General features: G+C 42.9%; 1 long non-coding RNA gene across 2 annotated transcripts; it reads right to left on the minus strand.

The window, feature by feature from the left end:
* Positions 1–913: 913 nt before the first annotated feature.
* Positions 914–22,264, minus strand: LOC142407760 (uncharacterized). Of its 2 annotated transcripts, XR_012775035.1 has the most exons (5): positions 21,858–22,264; positions 13,148–13,342; positions 9,955–10,022; positions 4,836–4,967; positions 914–1,072 (listed from the first exon to the last, which is right to left on the minus strand). It is a non-coding gene; the product is annotated as an uncharacterized LOC142407760 (long non-coding RNA). The 2 variants fall into 2 exon arrangements; XR_012775036.1 differs by lacking the exons at positions 13,148–13,342; positions 21,858–22,264 and adding an exon at positions 12,820–12,910.
* Positions 22,265–24,172: the final 1,908 nt, after the last annotated feature.

Here is a 24,172-nt window from a genome sequence, read left to right on the forward strand (position 1 = left end):
TAGTCAAAAGTAATGCAATACGACAGGTGCTTTTGACAGAGACGTCAGATATGCCTAACATCAAACCGAGGTGAAACCAGCTTTGCCTCTGTGTTGCACCTTGAAGGGAGGAAGAGATTTCTAATCTTAAGCTGACTGAAGGACATCTTTTTTTGCTTACTCTATACTGAATGACTTCGGTGATTTAACACGTATTTTGGGTATAGACAGGGCAGCAGCCAAGTACAGCAAATGATAAGGAACATTAAGGGTAAGCAATCAGAAACGCAGAGCTCACTCTCTTTCTTAGCATGTGATTCAAAACAGTGGGCCACATCTGCAGCTGATAAAATTAATTTCATTGTAACCCAAGGACAACACTGGTCCGTTTGCTTACGGGATATGGCCAGCACTCTTTCCCACACATCCCTGAGCAATGCACTAGTGAGTATCACAGACTACCACTTCCATTGCGGCTTTGACTGAATACTTTATAGTATGCACCATGTGTACCTCTCCGGGAGATCAACAAAAAAGTCAACACAGGAAAAGTTCTGGTTAGTGAGTTTCAAGTGTTCCACTTTCAGATCTGACAAAAATGCTCCCTGTAAAACCCTCCAAACTGCTAGATGAAAGTATTTTTCTTCTTGATTTTGAGATCAAAAATATTAATGAATTGTTTTTCTTTAAATACTGCCCTTGATGAAGATTCTGTTACCTTGCAGCAGCCTTAATCTGGAGGTTTTTTATAAAACATTGAGCTATAGCAGTCCCTCCACTGGGTGAACTCTAAATGTTTATTAATGTTCATAACCTAACCTCAGCACTTACCCGAGGAACAGAAGAATCATGCTGCTTTCCCGGTGTTACAAACAAGGATGGGATCCTGGATGTGCTGGAGTCAGTGGAGGACCAGCTCTAGTTGTGATTCCTGACTGCCTCCCTCCCCTCTCCTCCAGGGGTGGGTTCCTTACCATTCATCTTCCTTCACGCAGCTGTGAACCCAGGGGCATTTTGCATCAAAAGAGGGAATCTCCTTCACATCTAGCATTTCACAGAGCAGCGTGCATGATCAGTCCAAATTTGGATCAACCTAAACCCATAAACAAACAGCTCTTCACGAATAGGAATGTTTCCACTGAAAACGACTGGTGTTTTCGAAAAGCTGATATAATTCCCTTCCAAGTAGATTTAGTGCTTTAGCTCTTAAAAGAGATATTTGAACTCAACCAAGTACAAAAAAGCAAGTTCTTTTCTATCTACTGCTGAGTAATTCATGCATCTAATTTCTAAATTGATTTCTTTTAAATTACATATAGCTGAAGGACTCAGATGGCCAAAGAAATTCTGTTTAAGCTTAAAAACAAAAAGTCAAATTGGGCTGAGACTGAGAAATAAGATTTCAACTCCCCCCCCCCAAATTAGTTGATCAAAATTGTGATTGCCTGAATTAAATACGAAAAATATTTTTCTAACATATAATGGAGCTCCTTAGAGAGTTTTTTAACGGTCAAAATGTATGCATTTAGGAAAGGGACTATGTGGAAGTAAACTCTCCTAAAGAATTCTCAGGCCAAATTTTCTCTTGGTGAAAGATAATACCCCTCTTTTGCACCAAGGAGTTACAGTGAATGACAGCTGTGATGCATTTGGCCCTGTGAATGGAGCTTTGGACCATCCAGGTAGTTTTCAGCAAGCAGGTTTCGTATGGAATAATGTGTATTCATTCAAGCTGAAACTGTTTGCAGGAAAGTGCCAGTTCTGACATTTTTTTTATGATCAAAAATTTTTGAAAGTGATTTTAAAAAGTTTCAGCATAACTAATTTTCTAATTTCAGCATCTTTCCATTGTGTTTAGAGGGTTTCCCTATGTTGAAGGACAATCCGTGGTTTGAGTAAGATAATTGTCAAAATTGGGTGGAAATATTTCAAAGTTTTTGAAACAAAAAATATTGAGACAAATTAAGTTTCTTTCTTGATTTACTAAAAAATGCCACAAATCCCCGGATTTCACCTCTTGGTCTATAGAAAAATGAAATTTTTTTATTTGCTTTGTTTTTCCTAAGAAAAGTCTGGGCGAATCTATCTACATCTAGTACATAAGTTAGCCAGAAACAACAGTTTCAAAACACTGACTAATATATCCATTTGTACCTTTTTTTTTTTCCCAAAAGAGCCTGATTAAGTTGTGAAAGAAACCAATGTCTTAAAAGTTCAGCACCATAAGGAAATTACAGATGGTGAATCGAGCCCATGAGAGATTCCCTAACAGAAGGGAACGGGCCTGTAGCTTATAAAAACACAATAAAGGTCTAAAAATTCCAGTGTGAATTCTATAGGCTGTTCTCAACCCTCCAGCAAAAATTAGCACCATGGAAATTTCTGCAGCTGAGAGCTTCAAGACTAGTGTCTGCTATTCAATATTACTATCTGTGGCCATACTGTATAGTACCTCCAAAAGACCTCTCACTGACTAAACGTAACCATTAATAACAAGTTATTTTTTATGGTGACGCCCATCCTCATCTTGGCAATTAGAGCATCAGTTTGTGTCTTTCAACCATCTTCTGTTCCAAGGTAGCATCAGGTCATTTCCACCCCCTCATGCACATTGGCACATTAAACCCCCCAGAGAACTAGTTATCATAGTTTGGCTGTATCCATCTATATGCGTCTGTCGTCTAGAAGCAAAAGGTGAAAGGTGGCCTGGAGTGTGTTCTTCCATTGTGGTTTATTGGTTTAGCATCTCTTGGTCCTGAGAATACTAACTTTAAAATACAGACACGTATGTGAGAGGCATATAGGACAGTCACATATATGTTCCTGCTATGACCCACAAGGCAGTAGTCGTTTCTCTTGGCTTAAAAACTAACTTTAGTCACAACTGAGCAACTCCATTAGCATCACAGAGGTAAGAAAGGTGAATTCATCTCCATTTGTAATTGCCCTTTTCACCCTGGCACCTTATGCTACTATATTTTGTGTTATATTTGTACATTTGTATTCTCAGCATCTTTAACAAACTGCCTGCGTTCAGCTGTTTGCCATGTTAAAAACAGAAAGATGGCAAACAGACCCAACACGAGACCGTCCCTGCAGGTGAAAAGGACCTGTCTCTTCCTGAAGGACCTCAGTCCAGCCCCAGTAGTCTGTTAAACATATTGATCGGCCAGCTGCTACCTGGGTTTCAATACGATCGGATATGATCCTTCCACGGTGGCCTTGTGCCAAGGCTTGATTTGGTTTACTGAGAGTACAGGTATTTCCCCACCGCCCTGGACTGTCCTCAGCAAGATGGATGATCAATGCTTGCACACTGACAATGCAGTGACAAAATGGCCTCTCGACTCCCTCACTTTCCTTTCTATAATTTGTTACTGTCCTTGTCTGTTTAGCGATGCATTTTATAGTGGAAGCTGATTCATTCAAGCTTAATAACACAGCCAAGCTGCTTTCTGGCATCATCCCAGCATAATCACTATAATTCCTTCTGTTTCCAATATAGGTCAAGTTATGTCTGATTCAATAAAATATCATTTTTAAGTAAGCATCGTTCATCTTAGGGTGCATTAGTCTGTTTCATTTTGGTAATTGGTCTCTCTAATTTTTGTTTGCTTTTTCAGATTTTCCTTGCTCTTTAATTCTCTAATCACATGATGGATTATTAAAGAGCTGAATGCCTGTTAAATAAGGTGACCATATACAGAAATTTCTTCACAGTTCAATTTCCATTCTTTTGGGCTTCAGCATTCATGCTGTCTTGGAGTTGAGCAAAGAAGTGAGGAGTTCTGATTTTCAATTATAGGCATAGAAAAGAAGAGGAAAAAAGGGTCTAGTTGAAGTCAAATCTGAAATTGAATAGAAGTGGAAGTCATTTTAAAAATAACTGGACTAGCTGGGAAGGTTAGGGGGGTCCAAGGACTGGAAATCTGATATTTTCTTGTGTGGCATATGATAACTTTCAGAATGTGGAAAACATCACCAATGTTGAAGAGGGAGAGACAACTGTAGGTGTATGGGATTATACTTCTTTTTATTATTAGATGCGTCTGAGCCCAGACTCCAAAATGACAGACATACAAGTCAAAGAGATCAGTAAACAATCAACAAATTAAAAAGAAATACTAACAGCTTTTATAATTATAAGGCTTCAGCCTAAAAGGGGCCTCTCTGCCACAGGCAGAGGCTCCTCAGCAGATGAGGGTCCTAAATGTAAAGACTTCTATTCAGAGGAACGAGTTTTTCAGAAAGTTCCCAACATCCATGGAAAGGACGCATGATAAAAATTGGCCAGAGCTTCAATCTCTTTTGGCAGGTAATACAAAGTTGTAAAAAGAGGTTGTATTTTGTATAAAAATGAAATTTAATTAAAATAATAAAAACTTAAATTCAGAATTTAGATGAATTTAAATGTTAAATACTTTATTCTGATTCTACTGAAACACTTCAATAATGTTGAAACATTATAAAATATAAATACATTTAGTACATGTACTGATAAATGTAACATTCTATATAGCATAGTAGTAATATTTTAATATGAGTCAAAATCAGGTGAATTAAAACAATGCAATCTGAATGAAATTATCAAGACAAGACAAAACCAAGCTATTTATGACTGTTCCCTATTGAACATGTGAAAGAAATTGGCATATTTCTGTGACATTTTTAGCGGGGAAATCACATTTTTAGGGGAAATGGGTATATAGATGTTTTTTCAGCTAGCTGTGTTTCCAACATTTTAAAATAACACTCTGCTCACTGTCTGATGACAGTTGAGAGTTTAGTTTATACCATGCAAACAAATGAATACTGAAAGTAATCGTGAGTAATTATTGTATGTTATTTATTCTTACTTGTATGCCCGGTGCTCTTGCAGCTCCACAGACCCAGCAGAAGGAGTGGTGCCTTCCCAGGAGAGCAGCTGGAAGATTTTGATCTACGACAACCTTCCTACTCCTTCCAAAGGTCTCCCTCCTTCTCACGTTCTGCAAAGAAACAATGGAGCATCCTGCCCATTTTAAAAGTCTCAAACCAAATCACCATTAAGAGGCATGTGAAAGAAGAAGAAAAATGAACACATCGTGCACTTTGCAGCTAAACCTTTGCTCCCTTGAGAAGGCTGGAGGTGCTGCACCTGTGAGACCAAGGTGATCTGAGTGGCACCAAACCCACCACAAACACAGATAGAGAACGTAGATTAGGCACAGTCTTTTATATATGTATATGCATAAATAGGACATCAATATTATGCTTGGTGAAGCAGACTGATAGTGGTTGGGAGAGTATTTTCAGCAGGCCAGTCACTCCACAATTATCTCTTGCACCTGCCTCTCATCCTGGGCACCATTCTGGTTAGGTGGACCTCCAATGAGGAGGGAACATGTGTGCATGGGGAATTCAGAGCCATGAGCAGTGCTCCCCAGGACACCGGTACCACCCTCAGCCTGCTTTTCAGTGTCATACTTGCCGGGAAGGCAGCGATCCTCGCTGTGCCCAGCGGCGCATTACACGGCGCTGCAGGACCGTGGTCTTGGCTGAGCCGGGGAGGTGCTGCATAAACCTGGATGGTGTGCGTGAACATCGCGTACCTGAGATACTGGCCAAATGGAGTACTGGATCCCGCCTGCTCGTGGCTGGGTCTGCAGCCCAACCCTCAAACAGCTTGCCGAGTTGCTGCTCTTATTCCATGGTAGCCAAAATACGGCTGCATGGCTGCCTGTAGCTTCACCTCGAGTGGCACGGCAAGGCAAGGCAAGAGTGCCCGTGACCAGGCCAGCAAGCAGGGGGAAAGCAGAAACGAACAGTGGGGTGGTGAAAGGAGCGCCCGATCCTGTGGCCCTATCTGCACTGCTGGCGTAATTGTGCCCACTGAGAGCAGGGTGGCTGCTCAGTACAGAGGCATTTTAGCCAAGTGCTAATTAGTGGCTGGTTGGCTCTCAGCATCTCTTCTTCAGATCAGCAGAAGGGACAGGGCTGACCGGGGTGAGCTGGGGGTCTCCAGGGCGCTGCTGTGCCCCGAAGCCATGTGCTCACAGGTTGGCCGGGCTGCTTTCCGGGGAGCAGTGAAACCCTACAGACGTGTAGACCAAAGGGTACAATAGAGGAGTGTATGCTACCCTTACCAGGAGGGAGCAAGCAGGGGCTGGCACGTCATATCCCCTTCCCGCTGTCCCCTTCCTCCTCCCTTTGCAAGCCAAGGCTGTTTACCGATGTCTTACATGAAAGGAGCAGAGTCCTTCTCCTGAGCCCTAGCAATATCTAGGACATTAGAAACAGTTGTCAAGCACCATCGCTCTCCTGAGCCACCAGTTCTTGCCTGTGTGTCTCTGTGTCTGAAAAATAACTCAGCCTGTCAGCACAGCCAGCAAGCCTGAGGAACCGAGCTTTGCCTCCCTTCCCACGCTGCTCAGGCAGCTCCTGCCTGCCTGCTCTGTGCTTCTACCGACAGCTAAGGAGCAAGGGCATGGGGTGGCAGTGAGGGAGACAAGAAGGAGTGGGGACAGAGCAAGGAAAGTCATGCAAAGAAATGGGGGTGGGTGTTTCTGAGCATTCATTAATGATCTGACCCAGCTCCTGCAGGAGTCTCCTCGTGGCATTCTGAACTTATTTACAGGTATTTCTGAGAGTTAAGAGAGGAAACAAAGGGTAGATAGTGATATAAGTCAAATGCAGAGCTTTAAACTCTTACAGTTCTTTACAAAGAGCAAGGAGAATATGCTTTTTCCTTAGGACAGAATGTGTAAAATCTCTGGGAGCAGATCTGTTTTGGACTGAAGACAGTGTAGTAAATGCAGGCTGTCTCAGCTCAGCTGCCTGTTTGAGTCTCTCGTGCTCTAAGACAGTTCTTGCCATTTTTCAGGTAAGACTTAGCAGGTTAAGAAGGGGCTGACTGTTTCTGGAGTGGATCACCTCTTCCTTTTTGGGTAGGGCAAGGAGACTAAGATAGGACAAGTCGCACATTACACAGCCGACTGCACTTGATCCTGTCCCTCTGAGCATGCGGACACCTGGACAAAGAGTCTGTAGCTTTTCCTTCGAGTTGCAAACCTTGCCTTTTTGGCTTTGCTGTTAGGCAGCAGGTTGCCAGCATCACCGGGCTGGTGCAGAATACGGAGGCTGCCTGGAAGCCTTTGGCACCCATTCTCCTGGACTTGCACCAGATGAGAAACCTCAGGTAGCATTTGTAATCCCAGGGACCTATTGGTTAGCAATTACAATCCCAGGGCAGGCTGCTTCTCTAACTCTGCCCTACATTGCCCGGATTATAATTCTCGCCACGCCTTGATGCTCTTTTGATCCTTTTGTTCAGCCACATAAGCTTAATAAGACTCCTGGTTTCAGAGGCCAGAAACGTTTGTGTTCATTTGTACACCATCACCTGGAATCACTGCTCAAAGGTTCTCCAGACTTCATCCCCTCCCCTAAAATCCAAAAAGGCTGTCCACAGTATATTGATCATTGCAACAAAATGGATGAGAAAAATATTTGAAATTAATGAATTCTGTTAGACTGTCACAGATGATTCACCTTGGTTTAATTCCATTTACTTCAGTGGACTAACTTTGGTGATCATTTGACCCATTCCTTTTGGATCTGCGAAGTAAATAGCTATTAAATTCCGTACATGAAGTCAGAGCTGTCAGTGTGCCAAATAAAATCAATACAACTCTTGTCTGATTTGACATTTTTTCCTGGGTTGGTCTAGAAGAGACTTCTGCCACACTGAAGAACAATTCAAGATGATGTGATTTCTCACACTGATTAAGTCTTTGACATGACTTCTTGAGAGATCTACTCTTTCGGACGTAATAACTGTTTTATGTAAGTGTGCTGTGATTTCCAAGTGCATCCATGTGGGGAAAAAAAGGCAAATTCCTCTCTATTAGGGACAGCAATTAGGGTTGTGAGTTCCTGAACCAGCAGCCACTAGCTTTTAGTTACCTTAGAGGATGACTGAAATCAGAATATGAGAAGAGGTTGCTGTGCAAGAGGTGATTTTAAAAGTAGTCAAGGCATGATTCAAATAACAAGTGAAGTGGAAACAGAGCTGTCTTGAGGAAAAGAAAGCCTTGAACTTCAGACTTTCCCTAGCATTTTCTTTTATGCACTCCAATTCATGGAGGCCCAAGAGACTTCATAATTTCTCTAGGGTCTCTGCTCGTGTAGTGGAGCTTCTGTAAGTGGCAACAGCTTCTTGTTCTGGACACAGAGTCTGACCCCAGGCACTGGAGAAGATGGAGGCAGATTTTCTCTGCTGTTTCACTGCCATTCATAATATTGTGCATGTGATTAGTGCTCCAAGGTATCACGAGGTTTGTCTACAACATCAGTTAAACATGGAGGTTAGCCTGGTTTCCAGATCAGACTCATCCAGCACAGACATATATATATATATATATATATATGTTGGCCTGAAGATGCCCCTCTGGCAGGGTGACAGGGCACTGCGAACGGGAAGCAGAAATACCCAGGCTTGCTGGATGGTTTAGCCTGTACCCAGCATCTCTTTTGGGTGGACTGGGTGGCCTCAGCACTGGCAGAGCTGAGCACACACCAGCCCAGTCCACCCATCCAGAGTGGAGCTCTGCCGAAGCCTGAGGAGAAGCTCCCAGCCACCGCCAGCCACATGGACTGCTACACTGGTGCAGTGCTAGTGTTTCTCAATGCTTAGGGACAACAAGATGCACCAAGTTGTCTTTGTTGTCCTCACCAGAAAGAGGGGAAATTGCCAGCAAGGCACAATAGGCACAATTTTCCTCTTCTAAGACTTTCTGTCTCTGGTGCCCGGGGGACACCACCAGAGGACTATAAGGGCCATTCATTATCTCTGCGAGACCTCTAGTGAAGTAGTGGGACAAGTCAGATACTCTCCAAACCCTCGGGAAACCTGCTGTAATTCTGCATCATTTCTGGATAACAGCGTGGGGTTTGCTTTTGTTTGGAAGAAGCTGCCTCTTTCCACTCTGACCTGTTTATATAAAGGGACAGAATAAACCAGTTTCCAAAGATGCTATTACTACCTGGATTTCTTCAGTGCTGGCTTCTTTCCCGCATCTAAGTCTGCTTTTAATATGCTTTTTAAGTCTGCTAATAACTAGCAGGGAGAAGCTGGAACAGGTCTCCATCCTGTTCCTAGTCTAGTAAGTAACATTTTTTACTAGAGTAATCGTGAGAAAAACAGGTTAATTTAGCAATCTAGACATTCATGGGGTCAGCAGAGAAGTATAAAAATCACTTTGACTGACGGTCATCTCCTTGCAAGGAACTGAAATGATTAAACTATTCAGATAGTATAAAACCAACACATGTGCACCATAATCCCCTAGGTGCAATAAAGAGTAATAATGCTTGGCGCACATGAATTTTCACATGAAATATTCTAAGACAAAACTGCTGGAAGTCTCTTAAGGCAACAGTGGCTGTAAATTCATATGTAATTCATTAAACAGAGCCAATATATTACATGTAAAGAACCTTGCTGTCACTAAAAGCGTGGAAAATTGTAATCAAAATAATGCTTTTCATTCATTCATTTCATCTTTTCACAATTTAAAAAATATAACAGAAAGGGAACTTGGGACTAGTCTTCCAGTTTTGCATTTATCATCAGTGCTGCCGTGTGCTTAGTACAGGCAGCAGTGCGGTAATTGAAATGCGGCTGTTTATCCCACCAGCTGCTGACATTCACCCCTTGCTTCCTTTGTCTTCCTAGGCTGCACCTGGGCCCCTCTGACAAGCGGTCCCTGGTGCAGTTGTGTGCTGAATAGCTGCACCATTTCTTCTCCCGTCTTTCCATCTCCTCCTGTCTCCACTGAAACGCCATCATTTTCACAATTGTGGCATCTTTGATTATTTTCTGTCCTCATCAGGAATTACCCTAAATGCTGTTATTCCTCATTGATAACGTCTACTTCATCCAAATATGAAATATGTGGATCAGGTTGTATGGTCCACATCTTGGTCATCTCTTACCTCTCACACTGTAACTTGTTTCTCTGTAGCTTCCTCTCATCCAGCTACCTGTCCTTTCTGAAGATGGGCTGAGGAAAAAAAGTCTGTATCATTTATCTTCATATGAATTTATGCATCCTTGTTGTCTTTTCCACACTTTTGTCTCTATTTTTACACTAGATTAAAACACCTCAGTTCTGAAGTTCTGCATCTCATTATGTTCCAATCAGCAACTATTATTCATGAAAGAGAAATTGGATTTTTTTCTGGATAATTCCTGAAAACATCAGTTCAATATTCAGCATCCATGAAGAAGGAAAATAGAAGGCTAAAAACTAGTAAGAAAGGAGTAGAAAATAGAATAGAAAACTTCAAAAGGTCATTGCCAAAGTCTGCAATGTGCTCACACCTTGAAAACTTCATGCAGTTTTGATTAATCAATCTTTAAAAGGATATGGTAAAACTAGAAAAGGTACAAAAGAATATAAAATCATATAAAAATAAGATATAAATTTTATATATATATATAAAATCTTGAACACCACAGAGAACATGAACGGGCAATAATTATTAACTGTTTCTCACAGTGCAAGAACTGAGGGACATCAAATGTAATGATCAGGTGGCAGGTTAAAAACAAAGGAAATACTTTACAAGCTGTTCTTAGATTGTGGAATTCATTGCCATAGCATGCTGCGAAGGGTGTTGAGAAAGCCGAAAGTACAAGTCTGCTCAAAAAGCAATTAGAGAAATGATTGGAAATAAAGCCTACCAAGGCCATTAGACGGAGAGATGTAGTTACGTCTGTCTCTGAAAGTTCCCAAGCAGATGAGAACTCAAAGCTGGGGGCTAACAGTGGTAGCATGGCGGCACGGTCTCGTTAGGCTTTTCCTCTAAGCTTCTGCTACTAGCCCTCGACAGAGAGTATGTAGGCAAGAGAGACCTTCACTCTGCCCCAGCATTATCATTCTTATTTTCTTTCCTTCCCTCTTGCTGGGACCCTTTGTCTTTTGGTCTTCCCGTCCAGCAGGTCACCTTTCCTACTGTAAACCTCCCGTATCTGCCACGTCTTTCACAGGAATTCCTGGGTATTGAGTCATCCTGAAAACACATCATGATTAGCCTTATACCTTTAGCGTATATGTCATAACCTGAAGTGAAACATCAGCTGATTTTGGAAGGTGTCATCCTTTTTTAACATTTGCAGATTGCTGAGAATGCCTTCAGGGATGAAGAAATGTCACTGTATCTTCCAGCTTCATAATATCATGCCCACATCTCTCAGACTTTCTTGTGGTAGCAGAGATCAATAGGAAAACAGAAATAGGAGAAAGAAAGAGGAGATAGATGGGTGCACTCTGCTTTCAGCATTGATCAAGGGAATGAGTTTTGCTTCTGAGTTAATGCAGAAAAAGTTAAGACAGTGCTGGAGACATCTGAAGTCCTCCCCAGCAGAGCATTGATGGAAAGGAGGCCCCATGCTCATGCTGGACAGGAATGCTTCCGACGGAGGGCCCACAAACGTGGCCCATCCCCTGTCTTGTGACAGAACGTTCATGTAGCATCTGCGCACGGCATCTGGTCCTCTCCGTCAAGCAACCTGACACATACCCATCAACCAGCGACAGCGCCGATCTCTTAATTAACACGACGGGCATACATCCAGTCACTCCGAGCCAGCTGTCACTGCTGGGACAACTCGTCCAGCCAGGAGCCGTCTCTCCTCTGTGCCTGAAGAGCCTTTCTGAAAGAACGTGGCAGAGTCTTCGTGAAAGAAAAAGCAGAGGGATAAGGTGGATCTCGTCAGTGGCTCGCGGGATCCAGGCTGTGGGCCCGGCGAGGCTGCATTTCTGTGCTGCTCCCCATGCCGTGCGCGAGGCGGAGGAGGGGACGAACTGCAAACACAAGCGCTGACAAGTAAGGAGCTTCCTCAGCACGATCAGCATACACCGTATGGCCAGATAAGGCGAACGGGGCCCAATATTATTGAATCAGACAGTTACAGCCCCAGATTATCTGGCCTAACCTATTGACTGATCTCACTTAGGACCTGCTGCAAAGACATATCCTCATCAACAAGCAACCATTCATTGACATGGCAAATGATAAATATAGGATGTTTATGTGATGAAGGAGTAGCCAGACTTTCGTTAAAACATGAGTACCTTTTCCACAATTATATAAATTCAGATATACGCCCGTATTCCTGAAGAAGTGCAGATATATGGTCAGCTATTTTATCAGTAGCCTTTACTTACTATTTTCTCTCAGTGGAATCAATGTCTCTTTACTTAAACCACCAGACAAAAGGTGCCCGGTACGGAACAGATCTGTTTAACAAGCTTTGCAAGATAAATCATGCAGAATATATATATTTGGAAAGACATTTCCAAGATAGCTAAATGCTCAGGTTTTTCTTTTAGCTTTCAGTCTGCTTTTGTGTATTTCAAGATCAAGGAGATTTATGGGATTTGAGCTCACTGAACTAGCAGAAAGGGGACAGTGTTACAGCCAACAGCTGATGATTTGACCTCTGCTCATCTTCGTAAGAGTATCTGCTTGGAAAAAGGAGTTGAAATGAAACAAAGCCAACTTAAAAGTATAAATCCAGCTACATTCATCATACAGTACATTTAAGGCTGTGAAACGACTGAACATTCAAAAATAACCCTAGTAAGTGTCCTTGGAAAATAACTGTATCAAATTATTAATCTACACTAAATAAATTGGTTTGACTTGTACTGCAGCTGCCTGCAGCAAATGTCTATTTTACTAAGTTCAAGGCTCCAGAGAAATGCAATTTACATACCAATCTTTAAGTACTGCTAAGACTAATTGTCTTTGGGAGGGGGGTATAATTCTGGCAATGTGTTCCTGAGGTACCACCTTGCTAGTAGGTGTTGATGCTGTTGAAGATGTCCAGGATGCAAAAGCAGTTGAGAAGTTTTCCTGGAGAAGACAGAGGTCAGAGAAGACATCTAGCAGCAGTAACTGAGGATGGGAAAAAATCACAAACTAGATTTTGCCTTCTCTCTGGAAGGCAATGACATACGTTATGTAGGAAAACATAGGAAAACAGAGCCCCAGGAAGGGCAGGTACAGATTTACCCAGGGATGGAGAAAGGAGAGAAGCTACAGGGACTATAGCCACATCACTAAGTTAACAGCATACCCATGACATTTCTTGGTGGCCTGGTGGCTATTCAGTCCATACCTGTGAGAAGGGTAAGCTATTGCACAGTACAGCTTGTGAAGGAAGGCTGTTTCTACAGAGCAGCATGATTTCCCCTCTTCAATGGGTAAGGAATCGTAGTCAGAAGAGAATCTTCCCTCTGTAATTGTAGCAATCCACGAATAAGGACGACCAGGGTGAAAATCAAGCCATGCAACCTTTTTTGAAGAGTAGTGACTATAAATCCAAAAAACATAAGATATTTTTATGTCAGTTAAGTCCGTTAAATGTAATGTACTGATTCCCATTGCTCCCCAAATAGATACCAGGCAGTGATATTAATTTGTAACTTTTTTTCTATATTTTGAGCATGGAGGGGAAGAGAATTTGGAAAAAAAACCCAGTGAGCCACTGTGGGAAAAGATTCCTAAAATCAAAAAATCAGCCAGGGGAACCTTACTAGGAAGGTGAAGTCCATGAACCTACGCTCTTTTGAATCAGTGACAAAAGCTCCTACTGGTCCTGATGAGGTGGGTGGACCAAATGAGATCAGGGAGACCGATTCAGGGCTGTGTGTAAGGGAAATGCAGGGAACCAGTGTGTCCTCAGCCTACAGACTGCGAAGGAGGCTCTCATCTGTGATGGCAGGCTTCCCAGAGGAACAAGCAACAGTTGTGTACAGTGGGGAAGATGCAGATGTTGTGTAAATCAGGAAAGTAACACCATATTTCCATATGTTATTTGTGTCATCTCCTCCAGGGACTAATCTTACACATAAAGAGCTTCGAAAAGGCAGGTGACCCAAGTGAGGAAAAGTAAGTGGGCACTGCAGTGAACAAATGAATGGCTTGACAGCAAGCAGCTAAAATATTTTGCATAATATCTATTTTCAGCTTCAATAACTAAACTGGCATTCAGAAGGGTTTCTCTTCTTTCTCTTTCTTTTTTACTAGACCCTCTGTATTACAGAACAACTTTGAAGGACTAATAGTTAAGTATCTGACAAATATCAATGTCACTCCAGAATTTAGTGAAGACCCAGTGCCTTTACCCACTGTGGTTTCTCATTTACTTCATGAAATTAAGCAACTACGACATGACACATGAAGCACTGTCAGATTTACAGCAGTAGCTGAATTTCCATGAACATTCTGCTGCTTTCAGCACACATAGCTTTGCCAAAAAACCAATCTCAGCAAAGCAGTGCTTACCTAGCAGGACTTTTTTTTATAAAGGAACATGAAAAAAGATGTGTTTTCTTTGTCCCTTCTTTGAGAAAGCAGACAACAGAGATGGCTGATACCCTGATGTCAGAAGGTGCCTCTTCAAATCCAGGCCAATGTGCTGGTGCCTGATCTTTGTAGAGTTCTGGTAGCTGGTTGATACTCTGACCAAAACACGGTGGTGATACTCCAGGCAAACTACAACTTGAGTGTCTGACCAGTGACAGAATGAGTACAAAGACTGAAGTGATCCCTACAAGCAGTCTCTGTTGATTTAAGAAGAGTAATCCCCAAGCAAAACCACTAGGAAATGTTCCAAGGTCTGAGGACCAGACTGCTCTGCCATGAAGTCCCAGGGAAGCAAGTGGCTCCATACTGTGGTACAACGTGCTGCAATAAACTGGGGTACAACAAGAAACTGTGACTTTATATCTCATATGTAGGATTTTATCCGTAGGTTGGTACTGTCAGGAAGAAGACAATGCCATAGCTGGGGCGTTGCCAGCAGCTCTTTGCAATGGTGATTCATTCAGCGATCCACCGTGTAGCAATGACACAGCATACATGGACGAGCGATGTTCTGGCTTGTGAGTTATCTGCAGCTGGTCACCAGCATTGCTTTAATGCCTCTCAGACCACATCATGTTCCTGCAAAAAAAGGATCGGAGCAGGATTCCATCACATAAGAATGTTTTCACATGTTTTCTTAAGATAGTGGGAACAGGCTTTTTAAAGAAAATTTTAAGCTTCCCTTGGAATGTAATCAACTCAACACACAACAAGGTCAACAAACTGTTAAAAAACAAGGGATTTTGTTAGGGCATGCCCATCTGAATGAAAGTAACAGGTATTAACCAAATTATCTAAGCTACACAAAGGAAAAAACACAAGGGAAGAGCATAAATCTGACATAAAAGCTGATTTGTATTATCTTCATTTTTGTAAAATTACTTTCAGCATCACGTAGAGGGAACATCTAAAAAATGCCTTTCAGTTAATAGTTTTCTCCATCTCACAGTACCAAGAAGTCTGATTTTTATCTTGACAATGCTCTTTGGAAATGCTCCTCTTTCAAATCCTGACTGCATATTTGGAGAAAAACTGGCATGCAAATAAACCATTTCTGACAGAGGATCACAAACATTTTTTCCAGATATCTTTTAAATATCCTATTTCTAACAACATTACAAGCTATTTAGAGACTACAGCTTCTGGAATTGGTAGCTTCCAGTGGTGCATCTCAGAAGAGAAATTCAGAGTGTGCCGAGCCAGCAGTCATTGACGTGCCCTGAAAGGACCATTTGATGGGCCAAATCCTGAGAGCTGGGAAGTGTTTGTACATTTCATTCACTGCTGCAGATGTTCAGTTACCCTCAAGAGCAAAGCCTGCTTATTTTGTGCTGGTTGAACTTTCAGCCTTCGCTTGGAAAAAGAAATTATCTCCTATGGGGTAACAGATGTCAAACAGAAGGTATTTTTGAGATTAACAATTATTTTTGTTAATGAAAATAGTCTCTCTCTCTTTCTTCTTCCCTGCCCCCTCACACATTTTCAATATTGCTCCCTTTTATGATCAGATTCTGACTTCTGAAAGACTTCTTTTGCGGGAGCTAATTGGGAACTGGTCTCTCTCATGGCTGTATTGATTGAACAGAGTGGGTAAGCTCTCTGAATTTAATGGTGACTAACAGCCATCTGCTATACTCTATGACTAACATTATTCCATTTTTGTGGGAAGATGTGATTCCATTTCAGATCCTTAAAAAATTCAAATCACCCTATACAGAAGATATTTTGCCTTTTCAGCCTCTTTTTTTTTTTTTCTCTGGAGAGAAGTTGAATCCCCTAAAAAATGCAATTGAGGGGGCTGCTTTTGACCAAAACATAAATGAATCTGATGAAATGCAACAGAGTGTCAGTCTAAACTTACTTTGCTAACCTGTACGGCTTTGCAAGGACTATCCATTTCAATAGGATTATAACTGTCAGATAAGTTACTAGCACAAAAAAAGAGGTAATCTCTTATGAGAAGGTTTAGCATAGATTGTTGATGGATTGGAGCCTATTTAGATAACACTAATCAATGCATCCTGGCAACTGCCAGATGGGATACTGTATTTCCTGATGGCTTCAAAGGGCATTTTAGAAAAAGATGCTCAAAAACCAGAAAGCATTTTAGCAGAGAAAAGGAAAGTGGTGGTAGATGGCAAGGACAAACAACTTGAGGAACTGGTTTTGGGCACTGTGGCTCTTCTACCCATTTATGGACTATGTTTCTGTCTCCAGGAGGTATTCATAATGTTAGTGTATCTTTGGGGCCACTTTTCAATAGCATCTTATACTTATTTTATGATATTATTATTCTAAAGTTTAATGGTTTATTAGTAATATTGATAAGTTAATTATTAACTAATCATTAATTATCAAATATTTATTATCAATGCTTAATGTCTGTAATATTTAATGATATTGTCACTCTACTTCTATGTTGGAAAGGTAAATTTACAAGCTGATAGACAAAAAGAACAAACAAATTCTGCAGCTGGAGAACCCTCCAGTTCAAGCTGCAACAGGAAGAATAGATGCTGCTGTAGCCTGTAGAGCAAACAGCCAGAATATGGCTGTACCTGTGCACTCAGGCAGGCAGGCAGGCAGGCACCTGACTTGGCAGCTGAAGGATCCTTCTAGGAAGGTCTGAAGAAGGTGAACTTGGAAATCTGCAGACCAGTGGTGATAAAGTGAGGATGGCCACGGGAAAGGAAATGCTATGCAAGATGGCAAACTAGAAGCCAGCCTGGATGGGATCCTGTTCTCTAGTCACCTCCTTCATGTGTTGCCACAGGATGACTTTCTCTGCAAAGGCTTTTACGCTTTTACTGGCTAATGAACAAATAGGGTAAGACTTGAAATTACCATTTGCGGCAAACAGGGTTGCAGATATTTGAATGTGTTATTTGCATAGTAAGGAGTGAACATGTTATCACAGACCTGACTGTGACTTGTAGGTCCTGAGGAGCAAAGTTCCTGTCACAAGCTTTGGGCATCTTGCCCTGCAAACTTAATGATCCTGTAGTGTGTTTTAATAGAATTAACTAGCTAAACAAAGAGTCTGCAGATGCTACCTCACTCCCAATCCCAGGGACTTTCTAGGTTCCACTCCCATGTTGATCAAAAGCTGAACATGATTTACACTGTGGGGGACACAGGCTGTTGTAGAGCATTGGCTTAATGACTGCAGCCTTTAACAGTGCTCCCATGAAGCTCTGCCTTACTGGATCAGATCTTACTGTGAAGTGTGTGCATGGGGTCAGCCCTTCAAAAAGTGCATTTCAAAACTGCGTGGTTTTCAATGGAAAAATAAGTGCAGCATTAGAGCACTCTGATTTTTAAGAGACAGCACAGTTCTGTGCTTCTGCCCTACTGGATATAGCTTCTGCTCCATGCATACACCAGAGAGCAGGAGGGCTTTTGCAGATCGTTGCAGCGTACTCTATGGACCCTCCATAAATTATTGATGAAACAGCTGATCTTCCATGCATGCATGAGCAACATACCTTCTCTTTTCCTTTGGAGCTTAGGTGAGAGCTGTTCATAATACAGCTTTTGCTAAAAATGTACCATGCATGCACAAAACATGGTTTTCAAAGGCTCTTAAGCCAAGTAAATCAAAAGTGTTCATCACTAAAACACTCAAATTTCTCTGCTAAATTTTAAATTTCAGCCCGCACCTGTTTCAATGTTACACTGAAAAATCACTCCTCCCTTTTATATTATGAGAAAAATGTATTTGTTCCCTTTCTCTCACTTGAAAACAGCAACTTCCTTTTTTTCCTTGAGCTTTGAGTTAACATCATATTTGGGCAATGTAAAATATCCAAGAAATAGAGGGTTCAAACACTACTAAGAAGTTGAAAACCAGAAAGCAAATAGGAAATACCTAGACAAGTGTCGTTATTGTTGTCAACATCCCATATGCTGTAAATACCTGATGAGTTGAAAAGAAAAAAACCCCACTTATTGTCAATGTTACTTCCAACAGGAGAATTGTAGGGAGGAGGAGAAAGAGCTTCACAGCTCCCTGCGTGGAGTACATATATCATGCAGGGCAGTGCAGTGGCAAATCAAGCCCTGCAGAGCTATTTTTCCCTGTGCCATTGTTGCGTTAAGAGTTACTGTCGCATACAAATAGGAGTCTGAGGAGTGGCTGGGGGGGAACCCTCCCGTTGAGTCACGAGGTTCAGACAGGACCCCCTTGCTTTCTAAACTCCTTCTCAGAGAGGAGTCTAGGTGCGGCTAGGTCCAGTCTTAGTCTCAGACCTGGTCAACGGTTTATTTTCTAAGGACTGTGTGTATAGCCACTTATTAGTTGAGGGCTTTCGCTAAGGTGACAGCATTAATTTTTACACCCCCCCAGTCTGGTCGTGTTGAAGGAACTATCACGGCCAGAGCAGTGAAGAGTGCAGTTTATTAGAGCAACAGACACACAGATTCTTTGGATTACCGGTGATAAATTCACTGTCTGCAAAGCACATACAAATACCAAGAATATGAGTATGAATAACACGGCCGGACACAAACATGTATATAACACGGCCGGACACAACGCGTATATCAAGAATATGAGTAACGCGGCCGGACACAAACGCGTTAAAAGATAATAAAGCGACTCTATAGAGATTTCTAAGTTTCCCGGGGAGGCACTTGGTATAACCAAGTGTTCGACTCTTACCCAAAGGCGTCCCGATGGGGGGGAAGAGAGGCTCAGCCCGTCGACTGATCCCAAACATCAGAGTGATACACAATGGTGTCTTCCCTAACATTCTCTTTCTCTTAAGCTATTTTATACTATTTTTCACCTTTCAGGTGGAGCTTGGGTGACTCTAGTCATACATACCTTTGTTTAGGATTGGTGTAAAGTTTTCTCGCTTCACTTTCAAAGGTATAAGCTAGGAAAATTCAGTGCGCAAGCTCAGTGAGGGGTGGTCGCACCTTGGAGGCAGGTAGCTTTTGGGATGGAGGTGCGTTTTGGTATTATAATGATGTTATAATGAGCAAAGTTCACCAAAAGGACAGCATTTTGTCAAAAACGTGGCAGGCTGTTGGCCCAGGATAGTAAATATGCAGCTTATCAGTTCCATGACACCTTTAAGTTTATTGCAGAGCCTGGCCGTGGCATCTCCACACCGCTCCACCCTCCGGGCAGCGCCTCTTAGAGTCAGCACACCAAGTTCCCCTGGCGTTACCAACATCTAAGGTTGCAGGCCTAGGGAACTCCCATGCAATGAATTCCTTACATGTCAGCCACATTCCACCTGGGAAGCTTCTTCAATGCTGTGCCTTACCTAAAAGTGTGAATATAAGTTCTAATTTTTAAGTCACCTCAGCCATTATCCCACAGCCATGCAGCCAGGCAGGTAACAGATGCCTTTACTGCAGAGCATGGAGAGCGATGTAACATGACTATGGACGTATATATTTCTTCCCTGCGAAGTAGGGACATCACACCGTGGTATGCTGAGAAACAGTCTGATCCGCGATCTGTCCCAGGGATGGGACAGCCCCTCCCTGCCTCTTCTCAGGGGCTTGGGAGGAAACCATACGCTGGCTCCAAGTCATTGCTGTTTTCAGTCTTGATGAACCCTTTTTCCCAAGTTTTCCTGTTCACCTGAGGCAGTGCAATAACGGAAGAGGGAACTGGGAGCCTATTGACCTCATGCTGGATGAACAAATTGACTCTGACTCTACAGACTCCTTTTAGGAGGGCATTGAGATGGAAGACAGTTTGAAATTCAGAGTCTGGGCTGCACTTGCAGAACAGGGGATTAGAAAAGAATAATTTTGTAACCTGGTTAAATATTGTTCCATCTCAATGTGTTTGTGCTGTGAAAGGATCAGGCACACACCAGGGCTTAGGTCTACAAACTCTGTGAAATCAATAGGAAGTGAGGAAGCTTAGGTAGGAGATAGAAATGTCAATGTCCTGTTGGATCTGGGCCAAGGTTTGACAGTGTAAAGTACTGTGCAAAGATGGCACAAGACCCTTCCTCAAAGCGCTTGATGTCTAACTATGAAGAGTAAGCTACTGAGAAGTGAGAAATACAGGACTTCCCACTACAGGCACAAGGCCTCACTTTTCTTATCCTGTTAAGTTTTAAACACCACCATATTACATGTAGGTTTAGCAGACCTGCTCAAACTAGCCCACAATCCTTTTCTTGTAGCATGAGTGTCTTCAGCGAGAGATTACCACTTCCTGAAACACATGGGAGAGCAGTACAAGAAAAACCGTGATGCATTTCTAGCTATCTTTAAACACTGTAAAGGGAAGTGGTTAGAGGAGGAGAGTTAGAAACCTATGATTTGCCATCTTGCAGTGGTTCAGTTTCTCAGCAAGAGCTCTTCAGGCAGCCCACAGTCAAGTTGTGGGAGCTACAGAACCCCCAAAGCAGGCAAATGTGAAACCGAAGCGGTCTTCCTCAGCAACCTAACAGAGAATCGAAACAAGGGCCCAATCCCACTCCCAGCAGAGACCACACTGATCAAGGCAATGGGATTACGGTATCTTTGGCTGCAGCGAAAGCAGGACGAGGTTTGAAACTGTGCAAAGTGAATACGAAGGACCATCTGACCACGAGTGCTGACGCTGCTTGGTGTGCTCGGCTATGCATGATGTGATCTAACATGCGTCTTCCTCAAAATATTTTATCACTTGGTTGAAAGAGAATTTAAAGAATCAGCCGCTGAGAGTTGGCCATTGGGGTTGCAAGGGAAGTGTTAAAGACTTTAATGACCTCTTGCACAGGATGAGGGGCTCAGGCCTATCTCTTAACCTTGAAGGTTGGCAGGGTCAGAAGGAGCATACAGAAGACACCATTGCTATTGCAATAAAGCCAGAAAACTTCAAGGAAAAAAACCCAAACATTATCTCTGTAGGCAAATTAAAAGTGGATCCACAGGTTGCCATGGATACAAAAGTCCGTTTACTCTAGTAGTGTTTTCTAGCAGCTAAACACAAGTATAAGTGATTAAGGGGAAAACATAGCTATGTTTATAAAGTTCCGTTAGGTTTATATAATTAGTTTTTTCAACTGTGAACCACCACTGGTGACCTTTTTCTTGACTACTCATAAAAACCCAGTGGGATGATGAGACCATTTTTAGAACCACCCGTCCTATCTCTGCCTCTCCACAACCATTTGGGATCAAATGACTACTAGCATGTCATACATGGCAATTTTCACAATCCAGAACCCTCACTTCAGGTTATGGTAGTCCAACCGGCAGTTTGCATGGCTGCTCTGAGAGGAACACGTGAACAGCTACATCTTAGATCATAAGGCAATCCAAAACCCTAGGCACACAGCCCTGTGTGGGAGCCTCTACAGTCCTGTCTCAGAAAAGTGATCTTATCTTCCCATGCATGCATGAGAGACTAAAGTAGTCTTTCTGCTCGTGGGACAGGCAGAAGAGTGACTTGTCTTTGTATAGACTAGGCTGAAAGAGGTGGAAAGTTCCACCAAAAGGCTCACGTGTGTGTGTGGCGGGAGACTCCATCTTTGCACCGTCATGTTGGATTGGTAACTGCAAGGGTCAGTCCTGCCTGCCTGCCAACGTTGGTGGTGTAGTGGTCTCCTCCCAGAGCTTTTGTGTCCAGCATTCCCTTCAAAAAAAGGAAAGCTGAAGTTCTGACATCTAGCATGCCATTAGGAGGGAATGTCCTGGCAGTGTGCCTCAGCCAGCTGCGATGGGAGCCTGCTTTTGGAGTGAAGCATGCATGAGTTGGGAGAAATTGTCTTTGCTGCAACCAGCAGCTAGAGAAGTCCGGGTGGGTTTCTTCTGTCTCTGGAGTGTTCCCATTAATATTTTTACTGGGAGCCCATTCTGATAAGCCTTCTTTTTCTGTCCTGGACTTCAGAGCAGTCCTTCCCACTGTTGTATTTTACTGAAAAATAGGAAATTTAAAGACATTTCAGTGTCCATGGACACTCTCATAGAGCCTGGATGCTGAGGTGAATTCTACATTGCATGGAGAGAGAGATCCATCAATCCACAAATCAAAAGTTTATTTCAATGTTTCTAGTACAAAGAACCTGTCAACATCTTTAAAGTATTTTTTTCAGTCTTAAAAACCACTGTGTGAGAAGGTCATCATAGGGCATCACTATTTTTTGTTTCATGGGGACTGCATATAAAACAGACATCTGTGGTTTTCTACATGCCAGCCGAGCAAACTGGACTCATGGGGCTCAAGCTGGTTGCTCATCATTACCAACAAGAAAAATTGGGCAAGTCCGGTTATGCTTTCCAGTCAGGGTGTTCTGAAGACACACGGTGGTATGGATGCAATTAAAAGGACAGTTTGGCCTACATAGCTATGATTTCTGGTGACCAGTGAGAGGAAACGAACCCAGTGTGATGCCGAAGTTACAGGCTAAGTTGGCAGAGCTTGCAGTAAAAAAAAATTAAAAACTATAAACTTAGTTATTTTTTAATGTAATCAAATAAGACACTTATGAGATGTTTCAAGGTAGAAATATGGCTTAAATCTCACCCTTCAGATTACTCTGGGTTTTTCTGTTTGCTTAAGGATGCACAGGAGATGGATTCTTTTCTCTGAATTTGGCTGTATGCACTACACAGAACTTTAAAGTTTTAGTGAAGTCACTGCAATTAAAAAATATCTGAACAGAACATAAGATTAGATGTTTAAATACATAGAGATTCCAGATTTTATCATATTCCAGGTTGTGCTAGAGTCCTTGAGAATCATCAGAAGGACATTAATCTTCATTTTTAAAAGATGGAACCATTCAGTATTATAAAATTTGTAAAATCTGCAGCACTAACAGATCTCCATATCAACCTACACTGAAGGTTTGCATCAAAAAATGCAAGTAATATGTGTCCCCCCAACTTGCATACAATCAATCCACAGAATCTCAATAATATTTATTTTGAAAGCACTGCCGTGAAAGGGCAGGCTCGATAGCTGCTATTGCTGTCGGTGAGGCAGGGACTGTCTTCTTAATGAGTGTTTGTACAGTAACCACCACAGTGGGATGCCGACAGTAGTAATAATAAACCTTGATCAGAGATTTCAAACATTCCTGTAACATCAGACGGAGCGTTCTGACTGCTGCACAACCAGGGGCTTCAGCCGCTGTATGAAAACCTCAGATTACTCCAGGGATACTTCTGAATCATGTTTACCTAACCCAGTCAGGGCACGGATATTTTCCCATCTCTCATTTTACTTGTGCCACCATATTGCTTTTAAATCAGTGGCAATTCTGGAAGAATGGTTACTTCACAGCATACTTGCCCAAGAAACCAAGCCCCACGCTGCAGGCACTCAGCCCCACAACCTGCAGCACGCTCAGTGCTGGATGCAGCAATGGGCAGGAGCATGTGCGTTACCCCAGGCCCAGGCAAAGCCCCCATGGAGCCCAAGCCAAGCAGCAGGCCCAGCAGCTGGTGAGCACCTGGCTTCCAGCACCTTCCCTGCTTTGCTTCGAGGGACGCCCCAGTGCTGGGGCTCCGTGCCCTGTTTCAGGGCAGTGACATCAGAGCCCCGACTGCCATGTCCCTGCTCGCGCTCCCCTGCCTGCCCCAAAGCCACGACGAGCTGGAGCAGCCCTGGCCACGCCGTCGATGCCCCGACCCACCCGGGCCCCACCTCAGCGCCTTTCTCCTCCCTGGGGAGGCCCCGGCTGCGGGGGCCCCCCACAGCCAGCCCCCACCGGCGGCCCCTTGCCCGCGGGAGCCCTTCACCCCTCTCCCCGCACAGCGGGCGCTACTGACGGGCCTGCAGGCAGCGAGGCCAGCGCTCCAGCCTCCGCCCTAC

Source organism: Mycteria americana, chromosome 3 (assembly GCF_035582795.1).
Source record: "Mycteria americana isolate JAX WOST 10 ecotype Jacksonville Zoo and Gardens chromosome 3, USCA_MyAme_1.0, whole genome shotgun sequence".
Classification (NCBI taxonomy): Eukaryota; Metazoa; Chordata; class Aves; order Ciconiiformes; family Ciconiidae; genus Mycteria; species Mycteria americana.